This window comes from Polypterus senegalus, chromosome 8 (assembly GCF_016835505.1).
Source record: "Polypterus senegalus isolate Bchr_013 chromosome 8, ASM1683550v1, whole genome shotgun sequence".
NCBI classification, from domain to species: Eukaryota; Metazoa; Chordata; class Cladistia; order Polypteriformes; family Polypteridae; genus Polypterus; species Polypterus senegalus.
In genome coordinates, this window is record NC_053161.1 from 166,429,964 (window position 1) to 166,447,349 (window position 17,386).

Sequence of the window (17,386 nt, forward strand, 5' to 3'; positions counted from 1 at the left end):
GGTCAGCTCCCTGACTAAGGCCCTTCTCCCCCGATCGCTCAGTTTAGTTGGCCGGCCAGCCAGCTCTAGGAAGAGTCCTGGTGGTTTCAAACTTCTTCCACTTATGAATGATGGAGGCCACTGTGCTTATTGGGACCTTCAAAGCAGCAGAAATATTTCTGTAACCTTCTCCAGATTTGTGCCTCGAGACAATCCTGTCTCGGAGGTCTACAGACAATTCCTTTGACTTCATGCTTGGTTTGTGCTCTGACATGAACTGTCAACTGTGGGACCTTCTATAGACAGGTGTGTGCCTTTCCAAATCATGTCCAATCAACTGAATTGACCACAGGTGGACTCCAATTAAGCTGCAGAAACATCTCAAGGATGATCAGGGGAAACCGGATGCACCTGAGCTCAATTTGGAGCTTCATGGCAAAGGCTGTGAATACTTATGTACATGTGCTTTCTCTATTTTTTTATTTTTAATAAATTTGTAAAAACCTCAAGTAAACTTTTTTCACGTTGTCATTATGGGGTGTTGTGTGTAGAATTCTGAGGGAAAAAATGAATTTAATCCATTATGGAATAAGGCCGTAACATAACAAAATGTGGAAAAAGTGATGCGCTGTGAATACTTTCCGGATGCGGTTTTTCCATTACTTTAATAGTTTAGTTTTTTCATTTAGGTTTTGTTATTTTATTTCAGTATACGAAAATGTCTTTTAATAATAATTTCAGTTTTGATTTTAGTTTTCGTTAACTATAATAACCTTGCCCTGAACTCCCACTTTTTACTCTTCTGTGGCACCTTATCGAATGCTTTCTGAAAGTCCAGATAAATAATATCATAAGCTCCACTTTGATCGTATCCTTTTATTGCTTGCTCATAAAATTCCAGCATATTAGTAAAACACGACCTCCCTCTTCTGACCCCATGCTGACTGTTCAGAGTAACTCCTGTCCTTGCCATGTGTTGCTCAATCTTATCCTTAATAATCCCTTCCATTAATTTTCCTGTGATGCTTGTTAAGCTTACTGGCCTATAGTTGTTTGGATCTGCCCTGTCACCCTTTTTATATAATGGGATGATATCTGCCATTTTCCAGTCCTTCAGAGTCTCTCCAGTGCTCAGTGACTTCCTAAAAATATGCGTCAAGGGTTTATATCTGTACTCACTAGCCTCCTTAAGAACACGAGGATAAATATCATCTGGTCCTCGTGATTTGTTTGATTTCAGCCTATTTAAATTCTACAATTTCCAAATGCCTCAGTACCTCCTTAGTAGTACTATTTACTTCTGGAAAGTTACCTACTTCCTCACTTATGAAGACCTCAGAAAAATGTAAGTTTAGAGCATCCACTATTTCATTGTCTATCTTTTAATTCCCCTTTACTATTCTTGATGCACTTCACCTCCTCCTTGACTGTTCTTTTACTACTAAAATACTGAAAGAATCTCTTGGGGTCTTCTTTCGCCTTATCTGCTATATTCCTCTCCAACTGTCTTTTAGTGTCCCTAATATCCTTCTTAATGGCTTCTCTCATGTTCTCATACGCCCTATGATTCACTTTGGATTTGTTAGTCTTATACGCCTTATTTGTTTGATGTTTCCTTTGCAGCTTCTTTTTTTAACTCTTTATTAACCCACTGCACAGTTTATTTCTTATTAATTCCAAATGTATGTATCTGTCCTACATTACATGTAAAACATTTTGAAACAGGTTCCAATGCTCCCTAACTGTCTCCACACTATCCCAGTCTGTCCTCCTTAGACTTTAGCAGCATAGGTTTAACTTTACCACTTTTGCTCAAAACGTAACAGTTTTAGTCTTTGCTTCCACACTTTTACAAAATACTGAGAATTGTATTACATTATGGTCACTTCACCCTAGTGGTCCAATCACCTCTACACCCACAATTCTATCCTGATTATTACCAAATGCTAAATCCAGACAGGCTTCACCCCGTGTTGGTGCTTTAACATGCTGCGTCAAAAAACAGTCACTGATTACTTTTAAAAACTCCTGCTCTTGTGCTCGGCTATTTGCAAGGTTATCCTTGTTAATATTTGGATAGTTAAAGTCAACCCATATAAAACTTGCCTTTTTAATATTACTGAAAAGATGTATGTTGAAGTTACCATCGGCATTGGGTGGTCTGTAACACACTCCTAAAATAAGACCTCTTTTCCTAATGCTTTACAGGTGAAGCCACAAGTCCTCATTAAGATGGGGCTCATCGTCCAACTGAAGAGAACTTGCATTTAAATTCTGCTTGACATAAAGAGAAACCCCACCTCATTTTCCATTTTGTCTGTCCTTCCTAAAAATTGTATCCCTCTATGTTATAGTCATCCCCATCTTTGCTGTTTAGCCAGGTTTCTATTAATGTTATGATATCATATGCTCTGCTACATACAACTCAAAATCACCAGTTTTATTTTTTACACATCTAAAATTTAGGCAAGCTATTTTTAAAAAGTGTTACTCCTTTCACACTTAATTGTTGATTTAGAATTTGCATTACTGTGCATTTTTACTTTTACACTATTGTTTGTTCCACCACGTGCCGTTCAAAACATGGCCTGTCGCGAAGTCCCTGTTCATTCCGTGAAGGCTATGCTTTTGAGAAAAGCCCATCTTTTCTTGAAGTCGATTTCTTTCTTCACTGTTGACAAACTGCAGTTTATTGTCGATGCAGACATCATTTTCTTTTTACACATGATCCATTGTCATACACTTCTTAACAACCTTTTTAACCGTTTCTTCGTACTCTCGTATACCCCCTACGGTTCGCGCTGCAATTACTGTTATACGCATTATTGTGCTGTTTTCCATTTGTAACTTCTATTTTAGCCCCGTATTGTCCCACCTCTATTTTTTTTAAGTTTTTACGGTTTCTAAATGCTGGAATGAACTTTTAAAACTTCCCTACATCTCCCTTACACCCTTGCAAAAAGAAGAGCGAGCATTCGCGCGTGCACGATACCGACCTCGCAGGGCGACTCTGGCACGGAGCATGCGCAAAAACAAACAAACAAAAAAAGACAAGCGGCATGCCGAGGTGAGCGAGCACAGCCAGAGCTGAACAGTTGAACAGTCATGACTTAATCACGCGTTTTCTCTGAATCAATATATTCGTTAGTCCTGGAGTCGTGAGAAAATAAGTCGAGAAATAAATGTCTAAATGCTGCGGTTACATCCCTGGGCTTTTTCTTAAACAAATCTGACTAAGTAAAGTTAGGGGAGACATAGAAACCACCAGCGAGTAGTCATCAGTGCATAGGGGAACGCCATCGAGAATCAATCATTTAAATCTCTCAACACTGCAGGAACTACGGGGAGCCTTCGCGTGCTACCCACGGACTATAATCGGAATACCTGACAATAATAACCCCCGTACACCGTCTCTCATGTTCTCATATAACTACGTACCTTTATACCAGCTGGGAGTTGTTTCTCCAGCGTGAAATCAAACTGCACTCCAACTATCACGTCGTCCCGCCTACTTCCTTTCATGGAGGTTCCGGGAGAAACACAAAGTCGCCACTGATTGGCTGTATCACTACTCAATCCGCGCAGCTTGCTCCACAGTTCCTGAAGCAGCTATTCCTTTATTTTTTATTACCCTTACCTGTAGTATGCAAAGAAGGAAATTAATTTTATAATTATAAAGCGAAAATGCAGTCTCTTTTGCAATTTCATTTTCGAAATCCTGGCGCAAGATTGCTGCACAAAATGTAAATAAAATGAAATGAATACGGTAAAATTAAATTACGGAATTTGCGATATCACCAGCAGACCCCCGTGACCCAGTGTTAGGTTATAGCGGGTTGGATAATGGATGGATGGACGATGAATGTAATTTCATACAATCTGATCACATACATATACAAATATAAAGACAATACGGAACAATATTAAAATAACGCAGTTCAAACATTTTCCACCTATTCAAGCATATTTTGGAAATATATATTTTAGAGTGATATATTCAGTACTTTGTAGCGGTCAGAAAATTGAATGCGGTTTATTTATTTTTTTCTGTTTATAAATATGAAATTAATTGATACATAAATCAATTCATGTTTGTTACAATTCATTGTTTCTTAATGAGGTGGACTTAAATCTTAGATGAAATGATGGAAAAAGAAGCATAAATTAAACGAAAAGTACGTATTATGGAAGGTCTTCATAATCACTACCGTATTAACTTATTTTGAAAAGCAATGAAATAAAAATTGTACTGTTGCTGCCCGGTTTGTGAGGTTAACTTTAGGATTAGGGACGGTTAGGTGTAGATTGTCTGATTGTCACGATAATAGAAAAGTACCAAAAATAATACTGTATCACCTTATTTTAAAAAAAAGTTATAACAATCAACAGTATGATCGAGTCGTTGATCAGCTACAGGGGAATGGGACAGAGAGGGTGGTGGAAACTGTAGAGGGGTAAATTATACAATACTACAAAAATACAAACGTGTAAATAAATGTAAATTATGACGTAGTAAAAGATACATTTTTGTCATGTTAAATAGTGCAAATAAATAGCTGATTAATCACTTCAGAGCTACAATTATACGTGATCTTCGGATTTTGTTAGACGGCTTCACTGTGAAGCGCACATAAGGAGGTGAAATGTTTGCAGCTACGAAGGACAAAGAATTGTGGGAAATCGAGGCGCAAAGCCCCGCCCATTGACCCGAGCTCTGCATGTTAAGAACTTGAAACTGAAAATGCAAAGTGGTCGGAACATGAAAATTCAATGAGCAGCAGGTGACGGGACGCCAGTGCTTATTCGTGTTTTATTTTTCATTTTTGCAGCTTCATTGCTGTTCAGGCTAAAAATGAAATTGCGAATGCGGTTTTTAAATTTTGCAGTAGTCTCGCGCGTAGACTTTAAACACGAAATTGCAAAATAGACTGCATTTTATGATTTTAATTTTCATTGCCTTATTTTTAGAAAATACATCCCATACTACCTGTAGGGGGTTTATCTGTCTAAATAAAGATATACAAATAAACATTTTTTTTAAAAAAAAAAAAGAAAAAAGTTGTCAACAACTTAAATGCTTACTCGAATTCTCATGTTTGGCTGGTGGGAGATGCAAATAAAACGCTGCTTTTGTGATCTAGGGTGCGCTACAAGTCCAAGAAACTTGATATTTAAGGAAAATATAATAGAGAAACAAAAGTATATAGCAAAGTCTGGATATAAACAGTCTTAGAAAAGCTTACTGACGATCAGAAGTGTCAAGGGGTGAGGATAACTTGGGCGGCTTTTGTTCGTTGTTATCCAGAAGTTACGTTTTCTGACGGCCAAATTAGGGGGACTCACTTGTCTTGCTCTCTGACGTCGTTTCCTATGTCACCCTTCTATCATTTTTTGGTTCATCAGACAGTCGTATTTAAGTTAAATGCCAACGTGGGGTTTCCGCACATGTGACATTGCACGCAGTTGATTGGCTGTCTTTTCCTGATGACAAATAAATGACTCTGATCAAAGTGTTTGATCTTTTAATTACCTCCCCACGTCTCCCTTTTTAGAGCTGTGAACTATTTCTGTACTTCTTAGCCTTAAAGCGTCCGTCCGTTCCCAGGATTTAAATTAATTGAAATACATTTTGTGGCATCTGTACTGATTTCCCATTTTCCAGATCATGAAGCTAATTGCAAAAGAAACTGGCTGGAAGAAATGCATAAATTACTAGTACACTACAAAAGGATGTTTGCAGTGGCTGCAATTAATGTCCTGTAAATGCAGTTCATTCTGGTTTGTTTGAGCAAAGTAATTAAAATGTAATATAAACAGTTGAAAGAAACAAGGATGATGGCAGGTGAGTGGACAGAGCCTCCATATCTGGATCTTCCTGACCAATGTGACTGGTGGTTCCAAGTTCTGGGCAGAGAAGCTGTGAGTGGTAGCTGGCGTTACTGGGAACTCCAGTGGAGTTGACTCCGGACTGACATTGGGGTGACATATAAAGGAATAAAAAAGTAAAGGGACAGTAAGGAGTGTTGGCTTGGATGCAATGGCCACTCTTGGAGATTGTTCTTCTCTCATTGTGGTTGCACTGTGTGACACAGTTACAAGGAAACTCAAATCAGGGTCCCCTGCAGTCGCAGAACAGACGTGTATGTGGTCTGTCCTGCTGGCTCTCTCTTGTTTTATAGTGTCTTAGACACAACGACCCTCCCGCGCTGTTTCATCACTTACTTGACTGAGCTTCTGTATCCAGGATTTACGATACCATTGTGACTATCTGCTCACTGAGTTTGTCTGACTATTGAGTAGTGTCATCTGCAAGTTACCTCTGTCATTCAAAGTGTCTTGTTAGTTCCAAATGAAGAAGAAAATTCAGTGGACCATACTGGAGTTCATCTGTCATTTCGTTCTGGGCACTTCACATAGACACTCTTGCTGCTGGCCACCTTAACTTTCCTCCTGGACAGTAGTGACCAATGGGCCTTCCATCACCAAGAAAACACTGAGAAGTCCTGGCAGATAGCTGACCTCCGTACATTAGATATGAGACTGAAAACCTCCCACCATTAGGTGACCCCCTCATTCGTCACTGCCAGTGGATGTGCAGTCCTCTCAATGGCCACACAGTGGCGCCGTCTGAAACTGTTTAAAATGTCGAATCAGCCTGAAGTAGAAAAACAAGCAAGGCTCTGGAGCAACATGACATGGACCCCTAATTAAGTTTGTCGATTTGAAGTGTTGAATGTAAGCTGGAGATTGGAAGTGACTGCTAATCTCTTCATTCCCGTGACTCAGTTGTCCAGGTGCCTGGGTTCTGTGGAAGAAACCCCCAGAGGAAGACGGGAAGAGTTCAATCAATTCGATTTTTATTCAGTCACAGATGAGTACCTAGATTCTATGCTGCAAGGCAGAAGAGCAAAGTTCCCCTGTTTCCCTCGACTTTTAATATCTTTCCTCCCTTCCCCTTCCCCTTACTTAATCAAAAAGCATAATATCATTTACTTAAGCATTTTATTTTATTGCGCTAATGGGCCATCTGTTCGTATTTTTTTTCACTTGTCAGATAGACCCTGAAGAAGGAAGGCTCATCTTTCCTGTGTGAAATAGATGCGTTCCTAAAGAAACTGGAAGTTGTCCTCGGTCAGTTTACTGCACCCTGTCTTATAACAGACGCCTGTACGAATAACCTGCCGTGAGAGCAAAACAGCTTTGCCAGCTATTAACCCTTAGCAGCTTGGAAGCAGTTAATATTCCTTTCACAGTTCAAACGTCGGCCTTTTGGCTGTCCATTGTAGATTTGTCTCCAAGTTCTCCAGTTTCCCTTCTGATTCCCAAAACCCTGCATCTTTGTTTAAATTGGTTCTTCATAATGGGCACTTTATGGGTGTTGGCTGTGATGGACTGGCATCGTGTCCAAACTTGGCTCAAGCCTTAAGACCAGGCCCATCCTTACCATTACCATTAAAAATGAAGGATCAGTATATGAATATGAAAAGGAATCTTCTCTCCATTAATTTTGAAAAGTAGCAGGTCTTCATGTTGTGGAGGAAACAAACACTTCATCCTGTTTAAATGAGAGAATGTCCAGAGATGATGTTTAACTGCAGCTAAGATCCATACACACAATATCAATAAATTTATGATGACAATAATAGTAATAATAAAAATAATAATAATAATAATAATAATAAAAATAATAATAATAATTATAATAATAAAATTACAGATAATCTTTAGAGTTCAACCCATGCCAGTCCACCAGTGGCCCTGCTTGTGTGCCCCTCAGTTGAAACAGCAGTGTTACACGTTGATGTCTTTAATTACAAAATGTCCCCACCTGATACAAGTGACCATGTTTACAAGCCGACAGTGTTTGTCCTGTGAAGGACAGTAAAGAGTGGGATCAGTAAAAGCTGATCACATCAAAGCTCACTAAGACAGACTGACATAAAAGATCAAAGAGGAGGGTTCAAGAAGAGGAGCCATGTTACTTAACAAAGATGAACCCTGTGCAATGGCTTATAGGACTCGTAGCTTGAGTCCGCTAAGATTTCACATTTTTCTTTCACACGGTAAAACCACAGAATGTTTTGTCAGTTCACATCAAACTTAAGAAATGAATCTTAATCCTAAAGCAGTGCTTCCCGGCCTCTGTCTTGGGGACCCCCTGTGGTTGCAGGTTTTTGTTCCAACCATCTTTTGTTTTTAATTGGAGTCCTGGACTAATAAAGTGATGTGTTATTTCCCAAGTTCTGTGTTTTAGGAACAATATACAAATTAGAAAACTAAGTTTTGTTATATATATATAGTGCCAGATGGCCGAGGCCTATGCCTGGCCGGGACACCCCTTCACCACATCTGCTAGGGGGACAAGGGTGGGAAGCCCAGTATCTCCTCCGGACGCTAGATGGCAGCATCCCTGGGTTGCAGCGGTGCATTGAACTCCCCCAGGGTTTCATGGGGGTTGGAGTTCTGTGCAACTATGTGGGGTTCCACAGGTACCACCAGGGGGTGCTGCAAAAGGGGCGGCTGGCCCCTTTTGGACACTGGTTTCATCTTACCCAGTAGTGCAGCTGGATGTCGATAATCAACCACCTGGATCACTTCCGGGTGCCTGATAAAAGGGAGCCAGCAACCACCACTCAGCGGCCAGAGTCGGGTGGTGGTGGACAAAGCTTGCTAAGGAGGAGGAGGAGTGGTGGTGGAAGACAGGAGAGAAAGAGTGCTTAGTGTACTGTGCTTTATTTGAGACTGTGTTGTGGCTGGTGCGATTATGGGGAAAACGTGCCCTCCAGCTGAAGAAAAATAAAAAGTCTTTTCATTTTATATGTGCCTCCCCTGTCCAATCTGTGTCGATTCAGGCGCTATATAGTATATAGCGCCATTATTTATATTTATATATATATATATATATATATATATATATATATATATATATATATATATATATATATATATATAAACTGCTCCAAAATTAAAGGAACACTTTGAAAACACATCAGATCTCAATGGGAAAGAGAAATCCTCCTGGATATCTATACTGATATAGACTGGGTAATGTGTTAGGAACGAAAGGATGCCACATCGTTTGATGGAAATGAAAATGATCAACCTACAGAGCCCTGAATTCAAAGACACCCCAAAATCAGAGTGAAAAATGATGTGGCAGGCTAGTCCATTTTGCCAAAATTTAATTGCAGCAACTCAAATTGTACGCAGCACTTTGTATGGCCCCTGTGTTCTTGTATACATGCCTGACAACATCGGTGCATGCTTCTAATGAGATGACAGATGGTGTTGTGGGGATCTCCTCCCAGATCTGGACCAGGGCATCACTGAGCTCCTGGACAGTCTGAGGTGCAACCTGGTGGCATTGGATGGACCAAAACATAATGTCCCAGAGGTGTTCTATTGGATTTAGGTCAGGAAAGTGTGGTGGCCAGTCAATGGTATCAATTCCTTCATCCTCCAGGAACTGCCTGCATACTCTCACCACATGAGGCCAGGAATTGTCGTGCACCAGGAGCCACTGTACCAGCATAGGGTCTGACAATGGGTGCAAGGATTTCATCCTGATACCTAATGGCAGCCAAGGTGCCTTTGTCAAGCCTGTAGCGGTCTGTGTGACCCTCCATGGATATGCCTCCCCAGACAATCATTAACCCACCACCAAACTGCTCATGCTGAATGATGTTACAGGCAGCATAATGTTCTCCATGGCTTCTCCAGACCCTTTCACTTCTGTCACGTGCTCAGGGTGAACCTGCTCTCATCTGTAAAAAGCACAGGGCACCAGTGGTGCATCTGCCAATTCTGGTGTTTTATGGCGAATGCCAATCGAGCTGCATGCTGCTGGGCAGTGAGCTCAGGGCCCATTAGAGGACATGGGGCCCTTGGGTCACCCTCATAAAGTCTTTCTGGTTGTTTGGTCAGAGACATTCACACCAGTGGCCTGCTGGAGGTCATTTTGTAGGGCTCTGGCAGTGCTCATCCTGTTTCACCTTGCCCAAAGGAGCAGATACTGGTCCTGCTGATGGGTTATGGACCTTCTATGGCCCTCTCCAGCTCTCCTAGAGTAACTGCTTGTCTCCTAGAATCTCCTCCATGCCCTTGAGACTGTGCAGGAGACACGGCAAACCCTTCTGGCAATGACACGTATTGGTGTGCCATCCTGGAGAAGTTGGACTACCTGTGCAACCTCTGTAGGGTCCAGGTATCGCCTCATGCTACCAGTAGTGACACTGACTGTAGCCAAATGCAAAACTAGTGAAGAAACAGTCAGAAAAGATGAGGAGGGAAAATGTCAGTGGCCTCCACCTGGTAAACCATTCCTGTTTTGGGGGTCATCTCATTGTTGCCCCTCTAGTGCATCTGTTGTTAATTTCATTAACACCACAGCAGCTGAAACTGATTAACAACCCCCTCTGCTACTTAACTGGCCAGATTAATATCCCATAAGTTTCATTGACTTTATGCTATACTCTGATTAAAAAGTGTTCCTTTAATTCTTTTGAGCAGTATATATATATATATATATATATATATATATATATATATATATTAAAATTTAACAAGCAGTTATATATGGGTATAATGTAGTTTTTTCTTTTTAACAATATTTTCATTTTGATTATCATTCTACTTTTCCAGGTGTTCTAATTAATCCATTATTTACTAATCAGTAGATGCTAGAGTAGTTGCAGCCTTTGATTATTCATTGTTGTTTGCCAGCGTGTCTGCTCGGTTCATTTTTAATTTTTAATTTAAATCTGCAGCAAAAGCAGAAATATTTCTAAATGTCTTATAAATGTAAAAATCATGCTGCCGTACTTTTCCGAATGTAGAATACAAGAAAAATTATACCAGCTAATTAAAGTAGATCAGTGCTATCAGGTGTTGTCACTGATTAGGAATCAGTTTGGAACAAAAACCTGCACTCACAGGGGGGCCACAGGACCGAGTTTGGGAAACACTGAACTAAAGAGAGCCAGAAAAGCCTGCAGTTAACAAAGAGCTGATTTCTTCCACCGGTGTGATTTGTCAGATGACCACAGGAGGGCGCACTTGTACTGCACAGTAATCCGCAGTGTCGGCTCTCTGAGGTTTAGTGTTGTCCTGTGATGAAAGAACATTCATTTTAGATGCCATATTTACATAGTAAAAGGATTCAAAATTTTTTAAATTTCTATAATTCTATAATTTGAAAAAAAAAATGGAAAAGAAAAGCACAATTTAGCCACCAAGTGCTGAAACCTGCCCAACTTGCTGCCGGTCCAAAGCAAAAATAAACAGAGAGGTTTAGTGTAAGGAAAGGCGTCGGGCTGTAAAACTTTAGCCAAAACCTTAATGATGGCATCAGTCCAATCAGATTTAGAAAATGCAAAGGTGTACCCTATAGATGACACACAGGGGTCTACCTTGACTCCTGTAGGAATTTAGTGATTATAAAAGTAAATTAGAATAAATTGGACTCTGCAACTGCATGAATAAAAGGTAAAGTACCACTTCCGGTTAATGGAAATAGCCCAAAAGTTGATAGAAATCTACGTTTTGTACTTATTACTTGTATGCAAAATTTGGTTGACCTAAGTGAAAGCGCACTGAAGTTATCGTGCTTACATACACACACACACACACAAAGACATAATTTAATAAATGGTATTTTCAGATGCAGGGAGGTCTAAAATGTTGAGACTCATCAAAATCTCGATATCAAATCTTTGGACGATCACAATACTTTTCCTATAATTCATATACAAGAAAGTAAAAATAAAGATGAAAAAAAAAATAATAATAAAGGCTCTTAACCTGATGTTAATTTAGTCCATAAAGGGTTACTAGCAGCCTTAAAAAAATAAGAACTGGACTCTGCTTCAGCCCCTTCCATATATACAAGTCCTCGAAATCTCAGAAGCCTCTCGGCCCTGGATGGGAATCACACTGTGATGCTCCTCCTGCTCCCTTAAGAACATCGGCTGGTTCAGCATTGCTTGAGGTCTCCATAGTGCTGCCTTGTGAAACTGCTGTGGTGCTGCAGCTGCTCCACAGTTGAGTTTGGGAATCACTTCTCTAGTCTCTACACCAGTGGGGGTCCTAAACATTTTACTCTGAGGACCTAAATTAGAAAATGGTTACCACACTGGGACCCCAGAAGAGGAATGTTACCATAATGACATCAGGGTCATAAAGAGACAAATAACAATGGCCACATAATAATTTTTTTTCATTCAAGCATGTTTCTCACATAATCATTACTAAGAGAGAAAAGTGAGAAACAAACATATTGTTAAATCAAATACTGCATTTCTCCATTTTCCAAACCTGCTCATCCTGAGCAGAGTGGTGGGGCGACTGGAACTTCTCCCAGCAATCACGTCCTGCAAGGCAGAAAGAACATCTGGACAGGACACCAGATCACCACAGGATGAACACACACACACGCCAGGGGAAAATTGAGCATTTCCAATTCACCTAACCTTCATGTCTCTGAACTGTGAATATTCTGTCCACTGACATCTTTAGATGTTTAGATGTTTAGATGTACTCTCTTTTTTGTTTCTTTTTCCGGTTTCTTTGTGGTGTTACCACCACCTACTCAAAGCTTCATGATGCTCCAACAATGATGGACGGATTAAAAGGCAGAAGTCTACGTGACCATCATCATCATCATCAAGCCCTTCCGTGAGAATCCTAAATCCAAAGAGGACTGTTTCATTTATGTTAGGTAGAATGCCCAGAGGGGACTGGGCGGTCTCATGGTCTGGAATCCCTACAGATTTTATTTTTTCTCCAGCCGTCTGGAGTTTTTTTGTTTTTTCTGTCCCCCCTGGCCATTGAACCTTACTCTTATTCGATGTTAATGTTGATTTATTTTGTTTTATAATTGTGTCTTTCATTTTTCTATTCTTTAATATGTAAAGCACTATGAGCTACTGTTTGTATGAAAATGTGCTATATAAATAAATGTTGTTGTTGTTGTTGTTGTTTTGTTCACATGATGCTGGTGCTGACATGGATGGCTAAATAAAGTGACCTCACCCGGTAGATGAGTCCACTACATCATCTGATTGTGACATAGAATGTCCATCATAGCCCTGACAGAGGTGACCAACCCCAAAATGACCAGTACAGAAATATGAGAGAAACCAGAAGGACTGGACCAACAAGTATGAAGGGAAGAGTTTATCAAAAATGACCGATGGAGTCTTAGAAGAGCAGTTGAGTTGGTGACTACATGGCCAAAACACTAGGGATTAAAGGATAGCATATATAGTGCCTTTCAGTGGATCAAAGAGAAATAAGAAGTGTGGACAGAAGATGAACATGTGGAAAAGATGAAGAGTCACAGCATGAAGAGGAAAAAGTTTACTAGAGGAAGACTGTGTCGATCCCACACTACTGGGTATGCCAACAGGACCCTCTTCAACCCACCCAGTCATGACCGGGATGAGCCCAACAGATGAGGACACACACACCAAGCATGGGGATGGTGAAATTGTGCTCCAAGTGCTTATTTTAAAAACAATTCACTAAACAAGGTGTCTAAAAAGTGCAGTGCATCACACAATTGTCAAATAACGCCATAAAAACAGTTGAAATGTGGATATTAATATACTCAAATAAAAAAATCCATAAAAACAAGGTTAAAACACCAGCAGGAAACTGTCTTCTGTTAAATACCTGGTGCCTCTTTTTAAACCGGCGCCTCATCTGTTTTACCTGGAAGGGACCTCACAGCAGAGGAGATGTCCTACTGGCAAGTGTAGCCAACCGTCCACGACGAGTCCAGGTCACAAGGACATAATAAGAAATGAGACAGTCAAAAGTGGGAAAGATACCTAAGAAAATACCAGAGAGAAGGTCGAACTGGTATGAACATGTGATGAGGAATGGAAGACAAGGGAAGAGAAAGTTAGGGAGGCCAAGGCTGAGGTGGATGGATAAAGTAAAAGAAAAGCTGAAGGAATAGGACTTGACTGATGAGGAAGTGCAGGACCGAGCTGAACGGAGAAGATTAACAAACACATCAGCCTCACATAGAAGTGGGAAAAGATGAGCAAGAAGAAGATGACTGTCAGGGCAGCACATTCATTGGAGCGGCGTCTTTATCTGCAATTGAAATCCCACCGTCGGTCGTGAGCCGTGTGCAGTCCGCTCGTCTCGCACGTAGTCATAGATTTCGCTCCTTGTGCCTTGCTGTTCCTTCCACATCCTCAAAGCCAGGCAGGTCAGGCTGAATGAAGATCTCAGTTTTGTGTGAGGGTGGATGTGGGTGGAGATGGCCTCGGAATTTACATTTACACTCTAATGAAGTGAAGTTACTTGGAACTTAGCAATGGAATTACGATTTTATTTATTTTATTAAACTTGACTCCTCTGTCTGTTTGTTTATTTGGGTCAAATCTTGCAACTGATTTTTAAACCCACTTTTGACGAAGTGAATTTCTTCAAATTTTACGATACATGCTCAGTATCGATGACAATACAACAATCCGTCAAATTATGCAGCAAATTTCGCCATAATTAATGGTTATGCGATTCCAATTAACGCACACATCAATGACGGAGAGAGAATATAGTGAGATATAGGAGCATACAAGCGAGAGACTTGCCTCTTCCAGTGGGTAGATATGCGTACTTTACTTGATTACTCTTGCAAAGGAGTAGCCTTGATGATCACAGTGAGGAAGTGTTGCCGTAAGCTTGACGTTCTGTCGTCGATATTTTATTTTCGCAGCGACCGAACGCTAATTCCATAAGCGTCTGAACAGAAAATTAGAGACCAAACTATAATTCTTTTTAGTATTCAAATAATCCTGCAAAGAAGATCTATTATGTAATCCTTTTGAAGAAGCTATGGAAAATGATTAAAGAAAAATCATTTGCAGAATACTGAGAAGAAAAAAAAATAAAATATACCAAAAATATTTTTCAAGTAAAATGATTTTATTTACTTTAGGTTAATAAATGCACTAAAAAGCAAAAAATATTTTTTTCTTTAACCACAATTTTTGTGGTTAAATGTGACTAAGTAAAATCGTGTGGCGCACATGAGTTAATTCATTCAGTCATTTAATAGAATAGCTACTTTCATTATAAAATAAAAAAAAAAAACAACAACGACATTAGAATTCCCCAGCATGCTAAACAAGTTTAAAAAATTGTTTGAATCAGTTAATTTATGTGTGGCCTGCGGTTTTATTTAGTCACATATAACCACAAAAATTGTGGTTAAAGAAAATTTATAACTAAAGTACTGTATATACTCGCGGATAATTTTTCCCACGGATAAGTCGGGACTTGATTTTACCGTATAATTTCTGGTATTTTATAATGTCGCTCATGGAAAGCTCACGCTATTGGTACAAAGGATTATGATATACTAACGCCAACCTGAGAGAGTAACCACGGAGCACACGGCCTTTTCTCTCTATGTATTGTGCCTGCGTGACCACACGGTAATACCCAAACTATTCTGAAGTGACGTTTGCACTGATTTGTGTTTTTTGTATCTCACACCCTCATACACCTTTATCGTAAGAACATCCCTTATCTACGATGGAGAGTTCGATCAGAAGAAAATATGAAGCTGGTTTTAAATTAAAAGTCGTTGAAGTGGCAATAGAAATTGGTAACTATGCTGCTGCAACAAAATTCGATGCGTCAGAGAAACTGATGTGAGATTGGAGGAGGCAAGAAGATATATTAAAAAAAAAAGTTGCATTTTTGAACGGGTGTATAAGTCGGGGTCTGATTTTATGATCGATTTTTGTGGTTTCAAGACCTGACTTATACATGAGTATATACGGTAAATAAAAATCGTTTTACTTAAATTTTTTTTACATATTTTATTTTTTTTAAAAGAGGTGACCTCGAATTCTTTTTTCTTTCAGCAATTGAGAAAAACAAATGTTCTGTATTCTGCTACAGCTGGGTCATATTTATTTATGAACAAGTGGCTTTTGTAGTATTTTAATAAAAAAGAAAACTCAATTCTTGCTAATATATATTTTTTATTTAAACTGTTAATGTTTCCAATTGGCTCCAGCAGACCCCCGTGACCCTGTATTCGGATTCAGCGGGTTAGAAAATGGATGGATGGATGTTTCCAGAATGTTTTTTAAACCTTCACAACTTCTTCTTTCTGATAGATCCAAGAGTTGACACATTCTCAGCAGATAAAAACAATCCGTCCATCTTTCAGTCACTCTGCTTCCTCCACAACAACCTGCCATTATAGGACTGAGAATGCGTAAAGAGATGGCGTCTCCTGCTATCAAAAGAAAGTGAAAGAGCAACCTAAAGGGGGTGAAGCCAACGAGCTGATGAGGTTCAAATTAAAGTGCAGGCCAACCTAGCGTCTCGTGAAACTGTGTTCTGAAGGACATTTCAGTTTTTGAAACATGTCCAATTAATGTTATTTATCCAATTTAAATATTCAAACGTCACACATTTAACATCTTCAGCATTCATATGGAACACAAATACTTAAACACACCAGCAGTGTCAGGCAATATGACTCAGGAATTGTCCATCTTTGCTACATACATATTAATACTGCGACCAGTTTAAAAAAAAATCCAAATCATTCGGGCACAAGTAGTCACCTTGGATGGTTGCTTCCATTAGCTGGGGTCTCAGTGTCATCCTTGGTATTGGCAGGTCATTAAGTTTCCATTCTAGGGGGGCTCTCTTCATTCTGCTTACAGGCATGTGGCTCAAATGCCTCTGTTAGGCGGTTTGGTTTCTAATTTCTTCTTCCTGCTGTTTCCTATGGAACAATCGGAATAGAATCTCTGTTCCGGTGGATTGTTAAGTGACTGGAAGATGAACTGATCTCCAACAGGTATGAAGTTAAAGATGAACGTTTGTTTCAGCATTTTTAAGCAAGATTTGTGTATTATTTTTGTCTTGTACCATTGTAGAGTGAAAAAAAAGAAAAGGAGCATCACGCAAAAGTTTGGGCACCCCAAGCGATTGGTGGTCTCAGATAACATTTCCCAAGGTCTCAGACCTTCATTAGCTCCTTAGGGCTATGACTTGTTCATAATCATCATTAGGAATGGCCGGGTTCTGCACATTTCAAAGCTGTATATGTGAATACTTGGAATCCTCAGATCTTGTCCCAACAATCAGCAACTGATGGGCTCCTCTAAGCAGCTGCCTGGCCTTCTGAGAAATAAAATATTTGATGCACCCAAAGCAGAAGAAGGATACAAGAAGATAACAATGTTTTCAGGTAGCCCTTTCCTCAGTGTGTGATCTAATTAAGAAATGGCAGTTAACAGGAGTGGTGGAGGTCAGGTTAAGGTATGAAAGTCCAAGAAAAGTTCCTTGTAGGATTGCTAAAAATGCAATTCGAACCCCCATATGACTTCAGGAAGATTTAGCAGACTCTAGAGTGGTGGTGCCCCGT

The 17,386-nt window shown here is 39.8% G+C and overlaps 1 protein-coding gene across 1 annotated transcript in view; it reads right to left on the minus strand.

Annotated features, from left to right (window-relative positions):
- LOC120534444 (gastrula zinc finger protein XlCGF26.1-like) overlaps positions 1-3,481 on the minus strand; it is a 36,619-nt gene extending 33,138 nt beyond the window's left edge. Inside the window, exon 1 of the mRNA XM_039762018.1 lies at positions 3,418-3,481. The gene's annotated coding sequence lies outside the window, so the exon portion shown is untranslated. The remainder of the gene's footprint in view (positions 1-3,417) is intronic.
- Positions 3,482-17,386: the final 13,905 nt, after the last annotated feature.